Source organism: Lepidochelys kempii, chromosome 2 (assembly GCF_965140265.1).
Source record: "Lepidochelys kempii isolate rLepKem1 chromosome 2, rLepKem1.hap2, whole genome shotgun sequence".
Lineage (NCBI taxonomy): Eukaryota > Metazoa > Chordata > Testudines > Cheloniidae > Lepidochelys > Lepidochelys kempii.
This window is the reverse complement of record NC_133257.1, coordinates 35,103,875-35,128,158: the sequence shown is the minus strand read 5'-3', so window position 1 is coordinate 35,128,158 and position 24,284 is coordinate 35,103,875. Positions and strand designations below refer to the sequence as shown.

Below are 24,284 nucleotides of genomic sequence, written 5' to 3'. Positions count from 1 at the left end.
ATATACACAGAGAATATGAAACAATACCTCCTCCCACCCCACTGTCCTGCTGGTAATAGCTTATCTAAAGTGATCATGATGATCACTTTAGATAAGCTATTACCAGCAGGACAGTGGGGTGGGAGGAGGTATTGTTTCATATTCTCTGTGTATATATAAAGTCTGCTGCAGTTTCCACGGTATGCATCCGATGAAGTGAGCTGTAGCTCACGAAAGCTCATGCTCAAATAAATTGGTTAGTCTCTAAGGTGCCACAAGTACTCCTTTTCTTTTTATGTAAAAGCTAGTACATTATCAAATTATATTAATGTTTTCACTGACCCCTCCATGCTGGTGAATCTTGCCCCATATCGGCTTTCTTAAAGGTAGGTTCCAGAAGTAGCTACATGACAAAGATTCCCTGGCAGTATGGCTTAATTGGAGCCATGTTGCTTGAGAGCCATATAGGAGCAGTAAACAAAGCCTCCATACAGTTGTTTCTATGCCTCTGGTAGAACCTCCAGTTCCTACAGGGTTTGTGATCACCAACTTCTGCTTTTTGTGTATGTAGGTGTAAGCACACTCCATTGCCCCCTAAATCTTGATGGAGAAATTTGGACAAAACACAATGGGGGGATCCTCATAGAATTTTCCTCTCTGTTTTGTCCATAAGAAGGGGAGATCCTCTCCTCAATTTGAACACTGTTGATTTAAAAGTCTAATTTCATTATAGTGATTACAGCAGTCATTAAATATGTCTACTTTCTTTGCTAACAGATAGTTAGTTTTATTGTGCTTATGAAATTCATGGAGGATATTACACTGACAAACATGAGCACTACGATTTTACATCAAGAGTTTTTGATGACATGATAGTAAATACAAGAGCAAACTCAAGTGATTTGTGCTGGCAGTTGAAGTCTGGGATATGTGTATAACTTTATGCACAGTTTTCTACTTTGCATACAACGCTTGCACTTTATATACAGCACTTGACGGTTAAAACAATATTCTGTCAGAGTCTTATGTGAAATGTTCCTCCAGATGTTTGTTTATGTTTATAATATTATGTTTTAATTGTTCAGAAAAAGTCCTTTTAGTTTTTTTCAATTAATATTTTATTAATTTTTGACATAATATAGATTTATCATTTGATTTCAAGACATTTACAGAGCAGTTCATTATTGGGTTTTGGAATTGTGACATCATAAAATGACTGAACCATGCTAATATAATATGGTAAAAGCTACTTCAGGATCTTTTACTCCTTTTAAAATGTCAAATTTTAGAGCTCTCGTGTTTTCTTCTGGGGTATCATAGCTTTTTATGTTAGCATGGTATGAATTTGTTTCTTTTTCTGTTGAGATAAAGTGCACAGTGAAAACTATTCTGAATACATTAAAAATACTATACTATTTATTTATAAAAAGAAAAGCCAGTAAGTCCTTGTAGAACATAGGATCATAAGGCTATACTGGGTCAGACCAATAGTCCACCTTGTCCTGTCTTCTGACAGTGGCCAGTGCCAGATGCTTCAGAGGGAATGAACAGTTATCGAGTGTCCAGTCCCAGCTGGCAATGAGTTCTAGAGGCTGACTCTGTGCATTGTATGAAAAAGTACTTCCGTACTTTGTTTTAAACCTTCTGCCTATTAGTTTCATTGGGTGACCTCTCTTTCTTGTGTTATGTAAAGAGGAAAATAACACTTCCTTATTCACTTTCTCCAGACCATTCATGATTTTATAGATCTCTATCATTCCCCTCCCCTTAGTCATCTCTTTTCTAAGATGAACATTATAATCTCTCCTCATAGTCTTTATAATCTCTCCTTATATGGAAACTGTTCTGTATCCCTAATCATTTTTGTTGCCCTTCTCTGTGCCTTTTCCCCAATTTTAATACATCTTTTTTGAGATGGGGCAACCAAAACTGCATGCAGTATTCAAATTGAGGGCATACCATGGATTTATACAGTGGAGTTATGATATTGTCTGTCTTATTATCTAGCATTTCCTAATGATTCCCAATATTCTGTTAGCTTCTTTTTTTGTCTGCTGTTGCACACTGAGCAGATACTTTCAAAGAACTATCCACAATGAGTCCAAAATCTCTTTCTTGAGTGGTAACAGATAATTTAGACTCTTATCATTTTGTCTGTATAGTTGGGATTATTTTTTCAATTTTTTTGCATTTATCAATGCTGAATTTCATCTGCCATTTTGTTGCCCAGTCACCCAATTTAGTGAGAACCCTTCATAAGTCTTCACAGTCAACTTTGGACTTAACTAACTTGAGTAATTTAGTATCATCTGCCAACTTTGCCATCTCACTGTCTACCCCCTTTTCCAGATCATTTATGAATATGTTGAGCGTGTCAACAAAGGTGATCCAGTTGATGTAATATACTTAGATTTTCAGAACTTTGATAAGTTCCCACACAGTGAGATGGCAAAATTGGCAGATAATACTAAATCAAATAAGTTGAAAGTATAGTAAAAAACAGAATTATGGGATGAACATGATATGTTGGGAAAGAGGTAGGAATAAATGGTCAGTACAGATCCTTGGAGAACTCCGCTATTTAACACTTTCCTTTGTGAAAACTGACTATTTATTCCTACCTCTATTGACCAGTTACTGATCCATGAGAGGACCTTTCCTATTAGCCCATGAGTCCTTACTTTGCTTCATACCCTTCGGCGTGGGAACTTATCAAAGGCTTTCTGAAAATCCAAGTATACTATATCAACTGGATCACCTTTGTTGACACCCTCAAAGAATTCTAATAGATTGGAGAGGCATGATTTCCATTTATAAAAGACTCTTCCCCAACATATCATGTTCATCTGATAATTCTGTTTTTTACTATAGTTTCAACTTATTTGCCTGGTAGTGAAGTTAGGTTTACCAGCCTGTAATTGCCAGGATTGCCTCTGGAGCTCTCTTTTAAAAATTGTTGTTACATTTGATCCTCTAGTCATCTGCCACAGAGGCTGAAAGATATCTATAATATTAATAAATTATCATCATAACATCATAATTTAAAGGATACAGTAAATAACATATTTTCTGACTTTATCCAAAACAATACATCAGTGCATCCTACACCTAATGTGACCTTGTATTTTAAATTGCAAATGAAAACAGCTAATTTCCTGCTCCACTGTTGCAAAACTACCATTCTCTCAGACAAAAAATATGCCCAAATCATAATGCACCTTTTCAAAATGACTTTGTTTAAAACGTAAAGACCTGCAGAGCCCACCTTGGAAAATGCAGAGACAATTATCTTGATATATCATTCTGTACATTTTCTGTATTTGCTTTACTCTGGTTTTTAGAATGTTTGTATCTAAGCAGCAACCCCCTACCCTCTTTGGAGATAATTTAGTAGTGCTGCTTATTCTTCACCTGAAGTCATAATCCTCTCTTTGGAGCAAGTTCTGACATTCCTTCTCCATGGGCATATATAGTCTGATAGGCAACTATATCAGCTAATGCCTAGAAGGGGCAGGGCATTTAGACTCCACACCTAAGCATTTGTACTCCAGGTACATCAGGGCACTCTTTTTCACATTAATTAATGTTTTGGGGATGTGGTGGAGGGGAGCAAGCCAATGGAAAGATCAGTGGTGGATCAGCAGATATATGGATCCACGGACCAAACCATAAATTCCATTTTGTACATATCCAGATGAGCACTGAGCTGCAGTAGCAGACATGGAGGGGTTCTGTTAGCACTTCTTAGGGTAGGAAAGGGTTCTGCCTCGCACCGAGTATCCCTGCATCAAGTCATTGGACTTGGTGTAAGAGAAAGGGCTTAGCCTTGATATCATAGCTGGGGTGATGATGATTATGATGCTATGAACAGTGACAAATAAGCAGCAGGAGTAGATGAACAAACAAATATATGTTTTCATATTACTGACAGTATTAGAAATAGGGAGGGAAGTTACAGTATATCGTTCCCTTTTATTCTAATCAGTTTTGTCTACAGTCTTCATCTCTGTAGAATCTGCAAACCTTCCAGTAGTGTGTTAAGCAATGTGATTAACATCTCTCACGTGTGCTTTGGCTCTCTCATTCTCTACTCAGGGAGAGAATTCTATATGCAGAGTAATGTTTTATTTTGATAGGTTTTCATTTGAGGTTTTGTTGTCTGGGGTTTTTTTACATGTATATACTGCTGTATGTTTATGTTACAGAAGGCAGGTCAAAGAAATAAGCCTTACACTTGAAGTGGAAATGGTGATGTTTGGGATGCTCCTTAGTTCCAGTGGGAATTCATTCCACAGTCTTGGAGCAGCCACCAAGAAAGCGCTGTCTTCTGCATAGATATGTTTTACCTTTTTGCAATAAGTTCCATTGTGCCTGCGGAGTGGATTTGTTGACTGTGGTTTTCATCCTGGAGCTTTAGATGATGTTTTAGATATTCTGGGCTCAGGCCATTGGACACCCTGAAGATAATGACTGAGACCCAGAACTTGACTCAATAGTCTATGAGAAGGCAGAACGGAACACAGGTTTGATGTTCTCACAGTAGCCCGTGTTGCTGAGGAGATGTGCTGCCGTGTTCTGTACTAGATGTAACTTCCTACGAGTTGATGGCTTCACGCCCAGGTACATTACATTGCTGTAGCCCAGACAGGAGATAACACAAGGTGTATTACCAAGGGACAGGTCATTCTCTATCAAGATGGGATGGAGTTTCCAAGCCAATCAGAAATGATCAAAAGTATTACTTGTGTATGCTACTATGTGAGAGCTTAATGTTGGCAACGAATCCAGGAGCTTTCCTAAACTACAGATATTGTTAGACATATAGAACATATGGAATTGTTTCTAAATAGAACATGTTTTTCCCGGGCACATCAGACTCCCACTGTATGTGATAATCTTACTTGACAAACCAATCTTAAAATAACTTACCAACAAATATGCCCTATATCAATAGAATTTCTGTATGTTGATGTTCGCTGGGGTCTCTTGGTTAACAAGGAATTTCACCTTGGAATGTTCTAATGCCCAATCATTCAGTCTTAACTTAGACAAAACCCCTTTGAAGTCAGGGATACTTTTACGTAGGAAGGAATACAGGATCAGGTCCTCACAGTCAAATAAGCAGAAGCCAACACAGCTTCCTTTTACATTCTGGACACGAAGAGGGACACTAACAATTGTCCAAAAGATACTAATTTATCCTTTTATATTTTTAATAAATCATTCAATTGTGCTAATGGTTTTTAATTAAAAAAGGTAATTTCTCCAAATACAATTAAAAACAAAAAGACGCGAACAAGATGGATTTAATAATGAAAAGGAGAGACTCACAAGCATGGCTGATATGGATACAGGTTAGTCTATCCTGTACAATGATACATAATCAAGAAGTGGTGCTGAGTTGATAGCACAGTTAAAAGATGGAATCAGCAAGCAACATCCTTCCATCAGTTATAAGGCATCAGCCAAAAGTAGAATACCATTCAAATGCTGATTTCAAAGGGGCTTCACAGGATATAAGTCAGCACAGGTTTTGGCCTATAATATATTTTTTTAATATTTTTAAAAATGCTAATGCAAACAATAGCCAAAAAGGAGGAAAAGTTATTTTTATTGTATATATAATTTTGGGATATTTAAAAAATACATGACATCCCAGATCTCTCAAATAACAGTATAATCAATCTTGAAATTTATCAGTACTAAAGCCAATCTTGCTGTTTTGAGAGCAAATTCTGAAAGCTATTTGCAATAATATAAAAATTTCCAAGCACACAGTGCACTGTGGAAAGAAATAATTAAATACATGAAAAATAAATCTATATATATTTTATTACAATGTGGGCAAAATAACAAAAGATTGACGTTTTTGCCACAGAAGGCAAGGCCTTTCATAAAACAAACTGCAGGCTTCTTAGAGTTTGCATGGACGTATGGCGCGTGCTGTGTGTCTGCTTTTGTATACTTTATTTATTCTCACTGTTCTTTTGCGAGGGCAGGTGCCTCATAACTCACTGCTTCACTTTTCATGAGTTATGGCCCTTGCCCACAGTCATGAACAGTAAATATAATATAAATATCCCTCTCTCTTTTTTCTCATGGACACATACACACTGTGAAGCAGCAGTCCTTATGCAAGCAAAACTCTCAATGAAATCAATACTCTGTGCATATAAATGCTTGTGCACCATGGAAAAATATAGTCACATACCAACAGTAGCCCTTCATACTATTAGCATGGGAATATTGTCACTAAAACCAGTAGAGCAGGATTATGTCCAATGTGTATGTATGAATTTAACAAACTACTATTAATAAATCAAATGTAAAGAACAGTTGCCATAGCCATTATAATGGCAACTGCTTCTTTCCTGTGACGGGATTCACTCCACGCCTGAGCACCTCCTTGTGGCTGGGTCTGGGGATCAGCTCTCATCTGGTCTAACTCCCACTTCCGTTGCTCACTTGCTGTGCAGCCCCTCTTGTTCTCCAGCACTTGGAGTGCTCTCTTTTCGTGACTCACCACGTTACTGCATAGTTTTCCCCTTCCAGGGTAGCAGTACCACCGGACAATCTGCCTGTGTGCCGTCTCAGGCTGTCTTTTCTAATTCCCAATCTGTGTCACTTTCCCAGTGGCTGGTACAGGAATCCAGGCCTGCCTGCTATTCTGGTTTCCAGTGCAGGGACCCTATCACATGTAAGGTTATTTGGTCAATGTGTTATGTGCAAGATGCAATGGAAGATGATATTCCATCATACTGGATTATCATTAATCAAGAAACAGCTGCCCGCAGCTGAGCAAATGCAGCTTCTCTTCCTCCTTAAGACCAAACAGGCAAAGACAAAGAGGATGGTATTAATCCTAGTGACCAAAGAAGTGCAGTCGGCAAAACAGCCAAGAAGCCACTGAAGCGGTTTTGTTAAGCTCTTTGGGCCTATGCACAAAGCCTGAGTAAATGGACTTTGTACTAGGATTTCTGTGCCAGCTGGACTGAAGAAGACAAAATCCCCACCAAAGCACTCTGCAGCTTTAGAACTGGAATAGCTTTTCTGCTTAGAACACCACCCGATGCTTGATTCTCTAACTACTCTGCCTCCCTCTGCTCCAGCACCCCATGTGTGGTACAGTAGGTGGAGTCCTCACGGAACACTGTTCCTATCCCATAGATGGCAGACCTCATTGATGGCACATACTCTCCATATACTAATGCCACCGCATCTCAGCACAGTAACGTTGGTCTGATATCCTCAGCCCTTTGGCCCCACCTATCTTTAGCTCTTCTTTCTCCTATCCAAGGTCTCTTTGTTAGATTTCTTTTTCTGACTTTCTTGAATGACGGATATCTTGGTAAGAATCATTGTCCTTGCCAGTGGACACTGGGTGCAGCCTCTAATGGCTACCACAAAAAGACAGTTTTTTCCAGAGCAGAGCAGGTGGCAATAGCCTACCAGAACATCATGCTTTCATGCTTTCTATCACAGCACTGTCAGCGGTTGTGATACTGAAGACATTGTTGGGAAAGCAATGTAACTGACGTTACAACTGATTAACTGGCTGTATATACATTTAGACTATTTTTCAAGCTGAGTGGAACTCATTATGACTGGTATAGCGGGGAGTCAACCCCCCTCATTTGTACCCCCCCCTTAACCCTCATACAAGGTGGGAGTGGTCCCAGCAGAAGGTTGGCTGGGACCTGAATGGAAAAGGGGAAGGCTGATGGCCTCCCACAAGTATATGGAAATGATTATGGAATTACTTGCACTGTGCAATTTTATCTGCCAGCTACTCCCAGACATTTAAGAGTAAAGTTGCAGACTAATCAAAACCACATCCATTGCCTCCTGTCCTTTTTCTAGGATGGCCGAATGCATAACACAGTGACTGTAGTAGCACAGTTCCTAATCCTGAGGTAGTAAAAAGAAAAGGAGTACTTGTGGCACCTTAGAGACTAACCAATTTATTAGAGCATAAGCTTTCGTGAGCTACAGCTCACTTTCTCAGATGCATCATAAGCTTTCGTGAGCAAGTACTCCTTTTCTTTTTGCGAATACAGACTAACACGGCTGTTACTCTGAAACCTGAGGTAGTAATAATTGGTCATTATTGTGATAGGTGGCATTTTCTGCTCCAGGGACTCTCTAAAGGCCAACATTCCATCTAGCCACCTCTCTTGTTCAAAATTATATTTGCCATTTGGAGAGATAGTGAGATAAGTACTTACAATCTTTTTAATATGCTGAATACACCCAGCTCAGTGTATCCTCTCAGAGATTACTTGGCTGATGCAATGAAATGACATACTCAGGCTTAGGTTGGGGTTTGGCTGAGAGCTGGCTGGCAGAAGCTTAACCCAGACAAGGCTCTGGTAAGGTTGGTAAATTGTGGGAAGCTACCAGAAATGATGTTTTTGTCAGCACCTATGACTGAGGAAATGTGCCTGTGCTTTGTGACTCAGGCTCTCAGTTTAAGGGTTCTATTAGATCCTTCTCGGTTCCTCGGTGTTCATGTCACAGTTGTAGCAAGAGGGTTTTTTCCCATTTTCTTTTAGATGGGGGCCTTGATATAGCTATCCATGGCTCTGTCTCCTTGAAATTAGACCAGTGGTTCCCAAATTTTTTTCTGCCAAGGACCCCTTTGGCATCTGACTAAATTTCCTAGATCCCTTTCATTTTTCTTATCTAAGTTTCATGTTTTTATTATCTATTAGTTAGGTTAGATTATTATTTAAAAAATATTTTTGTAATGAAAATAAGACTCTTGTTCTTCTTTGTGCTTTCATAAGTGTGTCACTGTCCATATTTTTATGTTTCTCCCCAGTGACAGTTATTGATGATGTTTCACTATCAATACCAACACTTTTGTCACTTTGATCCTTGTTGATTTCACATTCTTTTTCAATAGTAAATATATTTTTCTTCTTAATGCTTCCATTTTTTTAACCACTCTTCCATTTTTTGTCACCTCACCCTTATTTTCACTTTAACTAAATTTGTGGTGCAGTCCTGAATGGGAAATATCGGTATTACTAGAACACCCCCCGCCAGCGTGGGAACAGCCCTGCCAGCATGACCTCTCCCACATCATGACTGAGAGGCCACGGTGTGCAGAGGATGCCATTTTGTTCTCAACCTATCCTCCTTATTCAGACAAAACTCCCATTAAAGGAAATAGGAATTTTGCTTGAGTGAGGACTGCATGATCAGTCCCATAATCTGTAGTACAGAAGACATGAAAGAGGATACAAACTAAACTTTCAAAAATCATTTTTTTCAAAAGTCATTTTTTAAATAATTTTTGAACATCTTTTTTTCCTTTGGAAGAAACACAGGGCTGTCGTAATGGTTTTAACTAATTAAGGATGCAGCCTAATGCACACATTTTACATTACTAATACAAACTTTCTGTTATCATTGTCTGTTTTTAAGAATGAAGAAGACATTTCTTTGGTGCGCTTCACTGCTCCCCCATTGCTGACTTCACTGAGACAAAATGTAACATATTAATGTTTTGAAATAAAAAAACTTTTTGAAATCAGTTAACTTAAAGGTTAAGTGTATGGCAGTAGCTGAACCCAAAGTAACTTAACCCCTACTGAATAAGGCCTAAGTGTAAAGAATAAAGACAGCATTTTTCTTCTTCCTTTTTTTAAAGAAGCCACATTAAATGTTCTGAGTTAAGTTTTACCATTCATAATGAATGCAGTCTCGCCATTCAAATGCGACCATAAGTACACAGAAGATAAGAATTTAATTAAATGTAGATTAAAACCAAACAGGAAAACACACTCGCTGATAATTTTATCCCATCCTCTGGCCATATTTTTTATACTTGCTTCTTGTTCTTCTTTGGGCTATAGCTTATCAACATGCCAATAGTACCATAACTCATTACATCTGATGGTGCAGCTGAAATGTGCAAGCTTGGTGCTTGAATTTCAGAGTCACTTAAAATGCAAAGCATGTAAATGTCTATGTTAAATATATTAGTGTGGTAATGTTAGTGAAAAGAAAGTGATTTCTAATAAATCCTTGTACCTCACATCCTACATTAGCATTGCCCAGTCACAAACTGGTTAGGAAAAATCTACTAAAGCTTTCTCTTAAAAGCAATCACTTATGTTTTCATGTGTCTCACATTGCCATTTTCATCTTAGTTTCAGTCAGTGAAATAGATCACTAAAATATGTAGATGCTATTCTAGTGCTTGGCTAGATCAACATACAGTGACAGGTGACAGTGAAATATTTGATTTACCGGCATAGCCAACTATTGGTGAATTCATATGAATAATCCATATAGGAGGCTGATTTTCTTTTTAATATTGTAGATGTAAATCATTAATATTTAAAATGAAAGATGTTCCCATTGGTTGAATACATGTCTCCCGAAAAAGTTCTGACATCAGTTTTACTGAATTTGTTCTCCTGCAGGTGCTAAGCACATCTGCAACAAGTTATGTAGCTTCAGATTATTTCCATAACAAAAGATAAATGTGTTCTTGAAAGAAATTAGCCTATGTCCATTGTTGGTTATTTTGTGCTACTTTTTTTCCCCATTGAACGTACTATATATTCCATGGGAAGATGTTGAACAGTTCAGATATGTGGAGAACTCCACTCATGATGAAACAGGCACCGGACTCAGCTCAGTAATTTTGAGATCAAAGTAGTGGTTTTGTTAATCAAATATTATGCTAAGGTTTAAAATGTCAATGCATTCTTTAATATGCAGTCTTGATTTATTAAGCGCTATTAAAGCATAACTGAAATCATTTATATGCTTACACTTTCTTGTATTTATAACCAAGACCTGTAAGAACTGGAACATCCTTTCATTTTGCAATAAGAAAAGAATTATGTTTTGCCATTTTAAAGGCAAATACATTATTTAAGTATATATTGCACTGAGGTGTTTAAGATGGCTTGGCAGTTGCAAATGAAGACACGGACTTGGAGTTTTGCTGCAGCCCTTCACCACATGGCATTTTCAAATGAAAAAGATGTACCTGCTACTTCTTATAACCATGTAACAATGAACCTAGACTTAGTTGCTGAATCAGAGTGGAAATTGCTTCATGTCTAAAATTTAATAACATCAGAAAGCAATGTCTAATATAATCAGTGCCTCATCAGAACCATACCCAAATTGTTGTTGCTCAAATGTAGGGCAGAATATGAAACCAAGACCTAAAATATCAGACATGACAGTACCAGAAGTACAGGATGCTTACAATAGTTTGGTTTAATTCCCTTCACATTTTCTGTATGTTTAGTTTCATGATACAGGTCAATACTGCTACTGATCAGCACACACAAAGTTCCCATTGACTTTTCCACATGAAATAATGGTGAGACTAAGTCCTCAAGTTTTCCATTGTAAATAACCCTCACATTACTAAGAATGACAGTGACATATCATTAGTTTGTGTCAGTTGGAACCAAATTTGAGTCTAAAATTAAGAGCATTGGAAAGTTAAAATGCTGAAGCCATTTGACATTTTGAAAAAGGTACAGTATTGTAAAAGCTTTTTAGGTCATGCCAAAAAAAATAGAGACGATATTAGAAAGGAGAAACGTACTTAAATAGCCAGAGGAATGAAATAAATTTCCTTGCCCTCACAAGGTCCACTGCCACTCTGTGTAAGCTCAAAAGCTTGTTTCCCTCACCAGTAGAAGGTGGTCCAATAAAAGATATTATCTCACCCACCTTGTCCCTCTAATATCTTGGTACCAACACAGCTACAGCAACACCGCATACAACCCCAGTGAAACTTCAGAAGAGAACACTTGTTGTTACTACAGCATTATCATTACTAGCTTTGGTTTTCATACAGTGGGTGTAATTGAAAATGCAATATTTGCCACTCCACAGATATTGTGTTATTCCGATATTCTCTGTTCTATGCACAGGAAGATGAGGTAGTAAATGTTGAGTTTTTAGTGGCACCTCTGTCATGGAATTACATCTAACACTGCATATTTTGATAGTCCAGAAAGCTAAAGGGAGAAAGATGCCAACATGGAGAAGTTAGTTCTTCCCATTTTAGAAGGGACAGCTGACTACATCACTGTGGAGAACCAATTCCTCCTTCCACATCTGCATATTGCAAGGCCTGAAATGCAGAAGAATTGATACACTTCCATTTTCTGTGGTCATGGGATGGAGAGCAAGCCGCAGAGAGACTGTGAAGAGGAATCCTGCTCTTGCTGTCTTCACACAAGGCCTATTTTTCTGTTTTTTGTATGGTAGATTGGTATTTGGCCTTTTACTAATATAGAACGAAATATAATGCAGTAAAACTGCCCTCTGCTGGACAGATTGAGGTTTGCTTAGTTGTCTCATATACCCTATACTTCTAACTGCTAATGGTGATTATTTTTAGCTCAGATAATAGGAGGCTGTCCTTTTGGAGCAGGAGGATCTGTGTACCATCCCAACTAATGTGACATAGTTCCAAGTAGATGTGGTATGTAAAAATAAAGTCTGCATGTAGCCATGGTTTAGTTATATTTTACTATTATGTATTATGTTTCAGAAGTTCTTTGCTGGTAAATATTTTTTTGTGCTGCAGCTGAATTGGTAAATGGAAGTATATTTGTATTTGGTAAATGGAAGTATATTTTGTACTGTATTACAGGAAAAAATTGGTACTGGTGTAGTATGGTATTTTCCTGCCCGTTGTAGTTGCCTTTCAATCTTATCTATATGTTACGTAAAGCACAGCTCAAGCAAATAGCTGCAGCTTTAAATGTAAAAGTTTGATGTCCGTCTGAGGATAAATTTAATCAAACGTTATTTTAATTGAAATATTATTCCCCAGGTTACAGCAGCAGTCTGAGTAGTTGATTTCTGCCTTTCATTGCCTTTTGTCCAAAGGTACTTACATCCTCATCAAACACTGTAGTGACCAAATCATCAATTCAGCAAGACTAGTTTTAAGTGAGCTAGAGGGGAGAGAGTCATTTGATTAGGTTATTTTCTGAAAAATATACATGAAATAAAACAGGAGAAGTAAACAGTGGGAAAGGAAAAAGGAAAAAATGCCCCCTACTAATAACAACAGTGCAGTCTATAATCTCTCCTAATTTCCTGGCTGGAATGTAAGATCCCCCGTAATTCTCCCTCTCCCCCAGTCCCTCCTTTTTGTCTTTTGTTTTACAAGCACTTAATTACGATATCAGATGGGAATCAAAATATAGTTCAGGCAGTCTAAGTGTGCTTATTTGTGTGTCAAATACCTATCTGCATCAGGTACAATGAGGAAATAACATCACCTACCATTAACACTTGTAATTTATGTACCTGTTTTTCCCAATGCAGTGCCCAGTCTTGAAGTCAGATTGTGGTTAATGCATGTTGCAGCATTAAACAATAATACATTCTTCCCAGAAAAACTAAATGACAGGTGTAGCCATTGATGCTGTAAGCAAATACTGTGACCTAAAGACTTGCAATCTGCTTCAGTCTATACTGCACATCCTGTGACAACAGAATTGTGCTGGAGAAAAAGACTGACAAATGCTGGATATAAACTTCAACTTTTTCCCTTGAAATATGTTTTCTATTTAGTTCTTGAACTAGCATGTATTAAGATAAACTGGAAATGATCATCTCCCTGAACGTGAAGCAGAAATGGTTTCCTTTCTCTCTGTCTAGAACATCAGACTAAGCACTGAAGCAAATGTGAATGTAATATAGTCTGTTTTCATATGTTACAATATCTAGGAGTAGGTACACTGTTCCCTGTGAAATGTGGATCCTTGGATTAATTTTTGCAGCTGGAGTCTTGCTGCATTATAATTGCAAGAAGTATTGCCCTAGTGATTATTTCTCCTGACTTCCCCATTTCTGCAAAGGAAGCAATTACAAAGAATCAAAGTGATAATACAGCAAACATCATTTTAATTCAGATTTCTGTGATTTATCAGTTATTATATTTTGTATTTCTCTGCAGATCATTGATTCCAGTTTGATTTTGTTCATACTTCAAATTTTGTCTAATTCTAGGTAAATATAAGTCACATTTTTTACATTATATCCCACAGAGGATTTTATTTTTTCATTTCAGTAACCATTATTTGAATAATAAAAAAACACATTACTGTATTCATAATACACTGCTTATGTGACAGTTTTTGAACTTTAATATTCTTTTCTGTAGTGTAATGGCTTAGCAGCCTATAAAAGAGACATATTGTTTGTAATGTTTCTTACCCGCAACAAATGATGCAGTTCTAGGGTTTATGAAATGGCAGTAGTTTTCTAAATTTGTGATTCTTCTGTGTTCAGCAGTCAAGAACAGTTGTACATCTGCTCAGCACAGACTTTAGGAGACTATGAACTTTAATTGAGGAAAAATAATGAGGGTTCAGGGACCACTGATACATAGCCGGTTGGTAAAGCAGGTGCGCTGCTGCCAGATCAATGGATTATTTACTCCTTTGTCATAAACAAGAAACAGTTGGTTGTGTATGGATACTACATTCATATTCTAAAGACAGGCTGCCTTTTTCTGTTTCCTTGTAAACACAGCATTTTAAACACTTTTAAAATTTGTGTGTAGTAACTTTGCTTCTTAATTTAATGATACTGTGTTAGCATTAGCAACAGGATTTTAAAGGTAGCAATTTTAATTCTGGGATGATCAAAGTGCCAAACATCTTAGTTTATATCTTGATTTCTTAACCTCATTTAATATCACTGATTAACTATATATATGTATGTATAATGTGCGTATATGTGTGATCTCTGTGTATTCACATGCATATATATATAATAGATGCACAGAGAGAAAGAGAAAGTGAGAGGAAAAATAGAGAAGAGGGAGTTTAGGCCAATCTTTTAGAGTCTGGACATTTTAATGATAATGTTGTTTCAGGATAGACTTTATACAAATTTTACACGTCACTGAAGAATAATTTCCTGATGCTTTAATCAGAAAAAATGCAGAATGCTTTTCCATGTGAGTCAAGCAAGCAAGCTGTGGTTTTAGTAAGCGCTCTTAATCCTGTGTATGCTAGTGACTATCTTTTACACACCTGAGGACTGTGCAACCTAAAAGGGCAAGGTCAGCCAAAAAGGGCATGTTCTACTCTAATAGGCATTTATTAGCAAAGCAAACAAAGGGCAATGTGCAAGACTGCCTGGAATAAGCTTTAATTTCCACTCTAACAAGTTACTTTAGTCTTACATAACTGTATGCCATTCAAGAAAACATGGATACTTAAATCCATGGTGCCAGAGGTCATGGGATTAAATTTCTGGTAATGGATGTATGCCAGGAAAATCTGACACCTGAAACTAGGGGGTAAATGTACTTTAGAAACTACCACTCGCAGCATTTACCAACACTTCATCACATTATTTACTAAAAAATTATTAACTTAAGTATTGGTTTTAAGAAATCATCTTTATTTCTGAGTTTTAATGTCAATTTGTGGATATTTTTTCTCAATTAACTTTTTCCTGCTTTTTCTTTTTTTATTGACAATTCTGTGTTAATCCCTTTGGGAATTTGAATTCCAAATGCTAAACATGAATTACAACGTCAACCTCAAGTTGTGCATAAAGAACCTGTAACAAAAATCACATACCATGTGAAAAATGCAAATATTTTTTCAGTGAATGGGTCCTGAGTTTCTAAAATTATATTGATTAAAACTGCAGCCAAATGTAAATAATTAGCCCAAGGAACATTTATTTTATTTTATAGAAATTACAAAGCATCTTGTCTGAATAGCAGTGTTTCACTTTGTATTCTTCATCCTGCCCTTCCATAATTCCCCACAATGGAGAATGGAGAGCACTTTCTACTCTGTGGCATGCATTTTACTGCTATGAACCCTATTGTATTCTCTTGTTTTTAGAAGACAGTGATAATACTGCATACATTAGTAGATAGACTGGTCTTGATTCTGCTGTAAAGAAGGTTTAAATCTGGAGCAGTTGGGTAAAATTACAACTAGTAAAGGTGTAAATCCAAACTAGGATTCTGCAATCAGTCAGGTGCCACTAGCAGGGAGCATAGCCAACTTTGCAGTGAGCTTCATGGCATACAAGGCAGTGATTGATGAGTGAGAAGGCAACCCATGGGAAATCTGTTGGTAATATAGCAATGGAGGTGCCTGTTATCAATAGTTATGCTGCACGCTGATATATTCCTGGCATCTCCATATTGTAAATAAACTAATTCTATTAACTATATATCAAATCCCAATTTAAAAAATGTTTCTGAAATACTAACATATCTCATATTGATGGAAAAATGGTAATTGGCTAATGATTTGTTTATTCCACTGTGTAGCCTAGAGTTTGGGAATTAAGTGCTTTCATTTTGGTTAGATATGAAAGGATGGGGATTTTGAAAAAGAAATATGCGGTAGTTATTTTGCTGTTTAATGAGACCATAGATACTGTTAGAATTCAGAAACCTTATGCTTTGGTGGAATAGCTTCTCTGTAGAATTTTATAATGGTGTTTCTGCTAATACTATTGTCATCTAATAAAATCACCTGAAGCAGTAATGATCCTAGTAAGTTTACGTTCCTGCTGGATATTACCCAGAGATTTCTTTTGCTAATTTTACAGACTATAATTACAGTCAAAAGAGGCATTTACCGCTGTTTGGTATTGAAAGATGCATTCAGGGAATAAGAGACTTGTCTAGTGTGTCATGATCTAAAGCTACGTGTAAAAGAAATAAAAGATTTGTTAATCTTTAAAGCTGTACACAAAACTGATATTTTATCTGCTGCTTTTTGTCAAAAACCCTGCTTCCTTAAGAAAAAAATACATGTTTTTGAAGTATGTTCCTTCTGGTCTGACCACCATGAGCTTCGTCTGCACTTATAAAAGCTGGTGTAATAGCTGTATGCATTTTACAGAACCATCTCCTGAGTGAGCCACAGGGGTTAATCTGTACTTCAACAGGATCTAAAGATTCACTCAAATCCCAGTATTTTTTCAGTTTTAAATTGTATGCTGTCAATGACAGGTTCTCCTTTCCTTTAATATCTTGTTATTGTGGTTTGTTGGAAGGTTTGCAACAATATTTTAACATTAGCAAAGATGTGGGCATAAAAGTAATATAAGCAAGATTTTTATAGTATTAGTTATTCCTGCTAGTATTGTATATTTTTGTGAAAGAAGCTTTTAGTTCCAAAAATAATTTACCAAAAGTCAAAGTAACATTTGAAATCTTAAAGTGTTTTACCTGTGTGATCTGCGGTCACATCAAGTTATTTTCATTTTGGGTCTCATGGTATTCTATTGTGAGGCATTTGACCAACTAAAAGATATAATTGCCACCACAGACAACTTCTTGTTAAAGAGCATATCCACTGAGGCAGTCCAGAGTTATGGGTTGGAGGTGAGAGCTAGCAACATACTTAGCTCCCAGCAACCATGTACAGGTATGTGACAAATGTATAAAAATGTTTGCAGTCTTGGCTGCATGTGGAGTTTGCACCCTGTACAGAGCTGGATAGAGATAAACTAACTGTCTCTCCAGTGCTTCCATTAGCTTGTGGCCTTCTCATGGGGATTACAGATATTCTTTCAAAGTAAAATAGGATCTTCTTGAATAATAAGTGTGATCACTTTAGTCATGAGGTTGTCTCTGAGAATAATAATTTCATTAATTACCTCTAGTAGGAGGACACCTAAAATCCAGCCCTTATTAGATTTTTGGTAATCTCTAATCTTCTGTTATTTAATAAATTGCCCTCCTTATTCTCATGCTGCCACTCTTCTCTACCTCTTTGCAAACTGGCTCTTTACTCTATCAGGCAAAGGCATAACAAAATAGAAGACTGGATGCTGAAGTTACCAAAGTTCAAACTGGAAATAAAATGCATTTTTTTTTAATATCGAAGCTAAGTAGTCATTGGAATAGATTACCAAGGGAGGTGGTAAATTCTCCATTATTTGGATTTTTAAATCAAGACTGTATGCACTAATTGAACCCTGAGAATTTGGATAGATGCTAGAATCACTGGGTGAAATTCTGTTACTTGTGTTATGCAGGTCAGACTATTTCATCATAATGGTCCCTTCTGACCTTAAAATCTATGAATCTATGAAACTGCCCTCTCATGCTCTTCTTACTCTCCTTCCAGCTGTCCCCTCACACACCTCTATATTTTCATGAGGTTTTCTCAGAGGTCTTACCAGAGTTTATATCTCAGATTTTTTATTATTTTTACCCATCAGGAGACCTAGGGCCAGATTTCTGGTGCTGTTTTGCCCCCTTTGGGCTGCTTAGTAGTGAAACGAGAATGGTGTTACCAGACAACTGGGGATTCCTCCAGTTGCAGAGTGAGGGATCCCTACTTGGCATATTAGTATAGCGAGCTTTTCACGGGAGATGACATGGTCAGAGCACTAATGTAAAAGTGGTATAAAGCTTTACCTTGCACAACTCAGCTAGATGCCACCATTTGGATCCTCAGTTTGATTCCCTCTACAGTAATTGCATCTGAGATTCATGACAGAAGAAAGCAGCTTGCAGGTTACCAAATGTACAGTATGATAGCCACAACCACTGGTTAGATGCCAGCTTTAACAAAGATGCTTTATAGGATCGCTGAAGCTTGGATTTGTATATTCATAGACTGTAAGGCCAGTAGGGAACATGACAATCATCTAGACTGACCTCTTGCATAACAGAAGTGAAAGGAGCTTGGGCCAGCCAAATGGTGAAGGGCAGCACATGCTTCTTGACCTTTGTCCCTGGGTGGGCACACCCACCTTTCAAAGCTATTCAAGAAAGAACTAAATCCAAAATGTGTTCACAAACAACTATTAATATAGGTCTGAGGAATGGTGTCTATGAATAAATTTCCAAGTACACTAGATTTAAGGAATGAGAGGATTGTAATAAAGGACTTCAGATATGTTCACTCTGAGTCTTCAACACCTTTCAAGAAGTGAGGATTCCTACAGAAAGGTTCAGGCCCAGTTTGTAATTCAACCCAGAGGTAAAAAGTTCATGGTGAAAAGATCCCAAGAGTAAGTGAAGTGAATGAAAGATTTAAAGAAAAAGGCTATTGTCTGCCAGGCCTTTTCTACAAAATGAACATTTTTTCACTTCATTCCCTGAACTGTGATTTTAACGGTTCAAACTTATATGAAAGAAAAAGATATTATAAATTAAAGAAAGTCAACACAACTTGGTGTTGTAAGGGAAAGTATATGATGTGTATGTTTGTATTAGCATGTATCTCATAAATAAAATCCATTGACTACTGTAAAGATTGACTAGATAACCCACTTTCTGGTCTTCACTACCCTCTTCTTTAACATCAACATCCCTGCAATTCAGACACAGAGAGGTCTGGTCAGTGACCAAGGGTTCTATGATGAACCAGTGGTCTCATCAGAAAAGTCATATTTCTGTGATTTCACTTCAGTAAAGAAGTCGTGCAGTTATGGAAGAGGAAACATTTGGTCAAACTTAAAGAGTCCCAGCCTCCCCTCCAATTCTATGAGTGGAGAGGAGATGAAACGTGAGGAACTGAGTTGAGGGAAATGTGGAAGAGGGGAAGAGGCAGTTTCACAATATGCTTTCATCTTTCTTCCTATTCTCATGAAAGCCTCTCCACTGGGGGATTCGTAGGAATACAGATGTGCAGCTGTGGGGCAATCACACTCTGCCACATTTTCTTTCCCGTTCCCAAAGCTGTGAGAGTAAGTTACTGCAGACAAACTGCTGTAGGTTGATCAGGTTCACCTTCTGTGCAGTGGGACCTGGCTTGCAAGGCCTAAAAGGCTGAGCAAGATGTGCTTCATGGATTTGGGTGAGCGGGTGAAAGATTTTATTCATTTTGGAACCTGAATATTCATTGCATACATGCAAGAAATAGGAGATCCAAATATGAAGCATAGTCTCAATGTGGAACCTTAAGTTGTTATGAAACAGTGAAGTCTAATCAAACAGTTGGCTGAATTTGTTGCATATGGCAAGCTGATTTTGTTTTTAAGGTTGATTTTGGGAAAGTTACCTAAGTGTTGCTTCTGCAAAGAAACCTAAAACATGCTGAATAAATTCTATGAATCAAATAAAAAGTTGTTGTTGAGATTGTCAAGAATCAAGTAAGGTACTTTGCAATTAAAGTATGCATGCCATCTTAAGTCTTTATTCCAAAAAAGTATCCTTATGCAAATAGAATAAATCACACTGCAAGCCTTTCAGAAATGCCATTTTCAGACTCTACCTTCTGATGATTACTGGTCTCTTTTTTCTGCAAAGTTCTGTAGAGAATATATTTTAATTAGCTTCCACTTGATACCACTTCAGACACACTGCCCAGCTTTGACCCAAAGTCTGATCATATAGAATCCATTACAAAAGAACTGGTCATTTGAGTGCTTTAATATAGCTTTGCATTAATGTGAGACATCATTTAGACAAGGCATTAAAAGTGTGATTTTAGTGACTGAAGTGTGTAGGGTGGGAAGAAGCTTAATCTTTATAGGAAGAACAATTTCAATTAGCTCTAAAATATTAATTTGTTGTTATAACTATATACTCTAATGTATTTGGCTACAAAAAAAATCCTATGAATAATACATTGCTAGATCTCAGTCTAATTCCTAGATTGTAACTAATACTGTCTATCAAAACAGGAAATAATCTTTTAACATTCGTGATTCTGGTTAAAAGTTTTAAAAAACCTGATTACTTGTGACAATGAAGTTGCTTTTTCCAATGTGATGTCCAAAGATACCTTAAATAAAACATACATCATCAGGCTAGTGTGTTACTAAACAGTTCTTAAACAGGAACTTGTCATTTGGTTTAGAAATTAAGTACATTTGTTTGTAAGATGAATGTAAAACACAGTATTGTCAGTAGAAATAATGTATCCACCTATGGGAAGTATAAAGATATTATCATGAAAAAATGTGGATTGTTATTCTTTGACAGTGTTTTTGGTAAGTAAATTTAGTACGGTTGTAAATTTTGCTATCCTTGATTTTCTCCTTTAGCCTCATCTACCTGTAAGCTGGTGGCTAGTAGTATTGTTACACTTGGAGATATTATAGTACAAGTTTGAAAATTCACATTAAAGTCACTGGGAATCACATAGATAAAACTCTACGAAGCACAGAAGATGTTTTATTTGCCATAGCTATACCTAGAGGATAGAGGGGGTTAGCTTATGGTGTCTTGGCAAGCTGGTAGTTTTTGATGGTTACTGCTATTTTGGACACCAAAATCTTTCTTTTAAAATTGTTTTAATTGAGAGGGGCTCTAAGGTAACTATGTGCTGCTGCAGTGGTGCAAAGCTGCCCTAAACCTGGTTAGTCAACCATTAGAGGTTTCCCCCTTGCATGGCATAGCAACTCCTGCCCCATCCCGCTTATATAGTGTTGATCTCAACTGCTGGAATTGCTGATTGGGTCTATTAGCAGGTGGTGTAAATTAGAGGAGCGTTAACTTTGACAATTATGACATAGTATATGTCAACATAATGAACTATTGCACTGCTGATCCAATTATACTGGAAAGAAAGGGGTGGAAGACATTTATGAAGTTCTGCACAATGTGTTCTGAGTGGCATTTCATTTTGGTGTCACAATTGGCCATAGCTTGATTTATGGATGAAGCCTACTACTAGGATTTTTGTTCCCCCACCCCCACTCCAATTTGTTCCCTGACATAGGCCAGATTCTCTGCTTATCCAAACTGGTGCAGCTCCACTGAAGTCAATGATGTGATTGACCTTGATTAGTCTAAGGCTTCATTTATGAGAATATGATCTAATGGTTTATCTAGGGACCAGTCCCACCGTCATTGAAGTCAGTGCCACTTTTTCCATTGACTTCAGTGGGAGTTTGATCAGGCCTCTGGAGCTATGTTTTCATTCTCTCCACTCGAAGCTTACTTATATATGGGAATATGACAAAGCCTTTACCAACACTATTGGTGCTTTGTGACATTCATCAAGATATATTTCTGTAATTGATACCTTCTCCTATTGAGACTTAATTTGTCAGGGACACTTGCTTAGTATGTTCAAGTGTACTATCACTCTGCCGCTAAGCCAGCAGTTTATAGTTACTATTAACCTTTTTTAAAAGTCCGTATTTAATTTGATAAATAATCTCAGTTTGAATAAACCAGTTCCTTAGTTCAACTCTGATATAAAGCTGTTGTATTTTCCATTTTCGCCCACCTCTTCATTTTGCAACAATTGATGGAAGTTAAAGAGAAACAACTTTTAGAATTCTATAAAAGCAGAGAAATCCAACTGCAGTTTTAGAAACTGGGTAAAAGAATGCTTTTGTAATAGATTTCATGCGGCAGTTGGCATTGGCAGTATTGCAAAAAGAGATGTATTCTGTCGTGCTCTGTTTGATCAAGTGCTAAACCCGTGTGATCAATAGAGAGACAGATGTCGGGTGCAGATGGCGATGCCGTGATACCTGGGGCAGAGTGGGCCTGCCAGAATGACAGAATGGGAACAAGGAAGAGCAGCAATGCAACAGAATGTGACAAATGAAATTAGGGTTTATACTAGTCGATAATTTACAGCTAATAGAAAGTGACAGAATTTTTCAGCATACAGCACACTTACTCTAGTAACACTATAGTCAATGTATTTTTCATGCAAAACTATAAGAGCTGTAGTAAAGACTAGGCTCCAGTTATATGTTTGTTATGATGTTGCAACTTGTACAATTGTTTTCTTTAAACAAAGCTAGTAACACAGAGGTTGAGCAAGGGCCAGGTATATAGAAGGACATTAAATCCTCAGCTTTGAACTCAATTTATCACCTACTCAGTTTGTGTAGCATACTCGTAAGATGAGAATGAAGAAAGATTTGCCAACTGTTTAGAGGACTATAAAGTAGAGATCCCTATTAGTCACATAAATAAGCACTGAATGTCCAGTGATAAATTGTACTTTTGAAATTGTCATCTATCTCATGGTTTTATTAATTGAAATTAGTGAAAGAGCACATTGAGATTTCTCTCCTACTCCCATTTCTCGTCTAAAATTCATAGTTAATGCACTTGGCAGCTTTTTGTGTTATATTTTATGCTGGTATAACTCAAAATGGGTTGATTGGTAGCCTGAGGTTATAACATTTATGTTAAAGGTTAAAATCACTTTTTATTTCCTTTTCTGGCTTTGCTGAGTCTCAGGAACAAAAAAAAAAGTATAAAAGGAGTTTTAATACATTCAGGGTAAATTATACCCTATGTCCATTACACTCCTCTAGTTTACCTGGTGTCAACGTTAATAAAAGAAAGCTCCCAGCCTATTAAAATCCAACATTATTAGTTATGACTGAAAGTTATATTTATGACTGAAAATGTAATGCAGTGGTGGAAGCTTTTATTGTGCAATTCAACATGTTCTTTTTACAGGAGAAAAGACATGGACATTTTTACAATAAAAGAGCAATTAGGCCCTATTTTGCAGACACAGTTTCCACAGGTACTGGGATTGAAGGGTCTTTCTATAGGCTTCTGTGATATGGCATTCAGCAAGCCTAACTCTGACTCAGAAAACAGAATTCTCTCTTGTTCTTCCTCTTCCACCTCCCCTTCATCCCTTTCCCTTACCAGCCCTTCAGCATTACACTCCTGCCCTCTAAGAGAACACAAAAACACATATCTTCCTATGCTTGTACAGGAAGAATCATCTTACTTGGCTCTCATATTAAGATCTGGACATAGCATGCACACAGTGTACTCTGAAATTTTACTGCTGTGGACAGGCATCGTTGAAGACAAACACACTGTCTTCAGGCCTCTGGAATTTATTTGTGTATGTTTTTATATCACACTCATCCCCTTGGAATCTTAGCATCAGTGAATAGTCACTTTGATTTGGTGTAATGATATTCACACCTGTCTTAAAGAAGGCATTTTGATACACTTCTTGTTGTGGTCTAGACATGAATTAGCAAGAGCTGGTATCTGATATCTCATAGCTTGTACTTAAGTGCTTGGACAGCTATTATATATGCCAGGAATGGGCAACTTTAAAGTAACAGAGGGCCACAAAATCTACTTAACTCCTTTGGTGGGGGAGAGGAGGTCAAGTCCTGCCCCCTGGGGGTGGGAAGCCTGTGGTGCTTGGAAAGTGAGCCCATCCCACGCTAGCCCCACAGTGGCAGCTCCTGTCCTGGAGGTCTGGGCCTGACTCTGCTCCAACCCAATGCCTCTTGCCATAGCATCATATGATGAGTGCCCATGTCCCTCCCCCACAACACTCCAGCTTGCCCCTTTCTGGCCCTGGCACTGCCAGATCACATGCCCCAAGCTGGGCTGTGGCACCCAAATACAG

General features: G+C 37.4%; 1 protein-coding gene across 7 annotated transcripts in view; it reads left to right on the top strand.

Moving 5' to 3' along the window:
* Nucleotides 1-24,284, top strand: part of ZFPM2 (zinc finger protein, FOG family member 2) — a 445,053-nt gene that overhangs the window by 379,280 nt on the left and 41,489 nt on the right. The window contains exon 1 of one of the 7 annotated variants that reach the window (XM_073330337.1): nucleotides 13,947-13,989. The exons of the other annotated variants lie outside the window; for them this stretch is intronic. The gene's annotated coding sequence lies outside the window, so the exon portion shown is untranslated. Of the gene's footprint in view, nucleotides 1-13,946; nucleotides 13,990-24,284 lie in introns of those variants that run through there. 7 annotated transcript variants of the gene reach the window in all.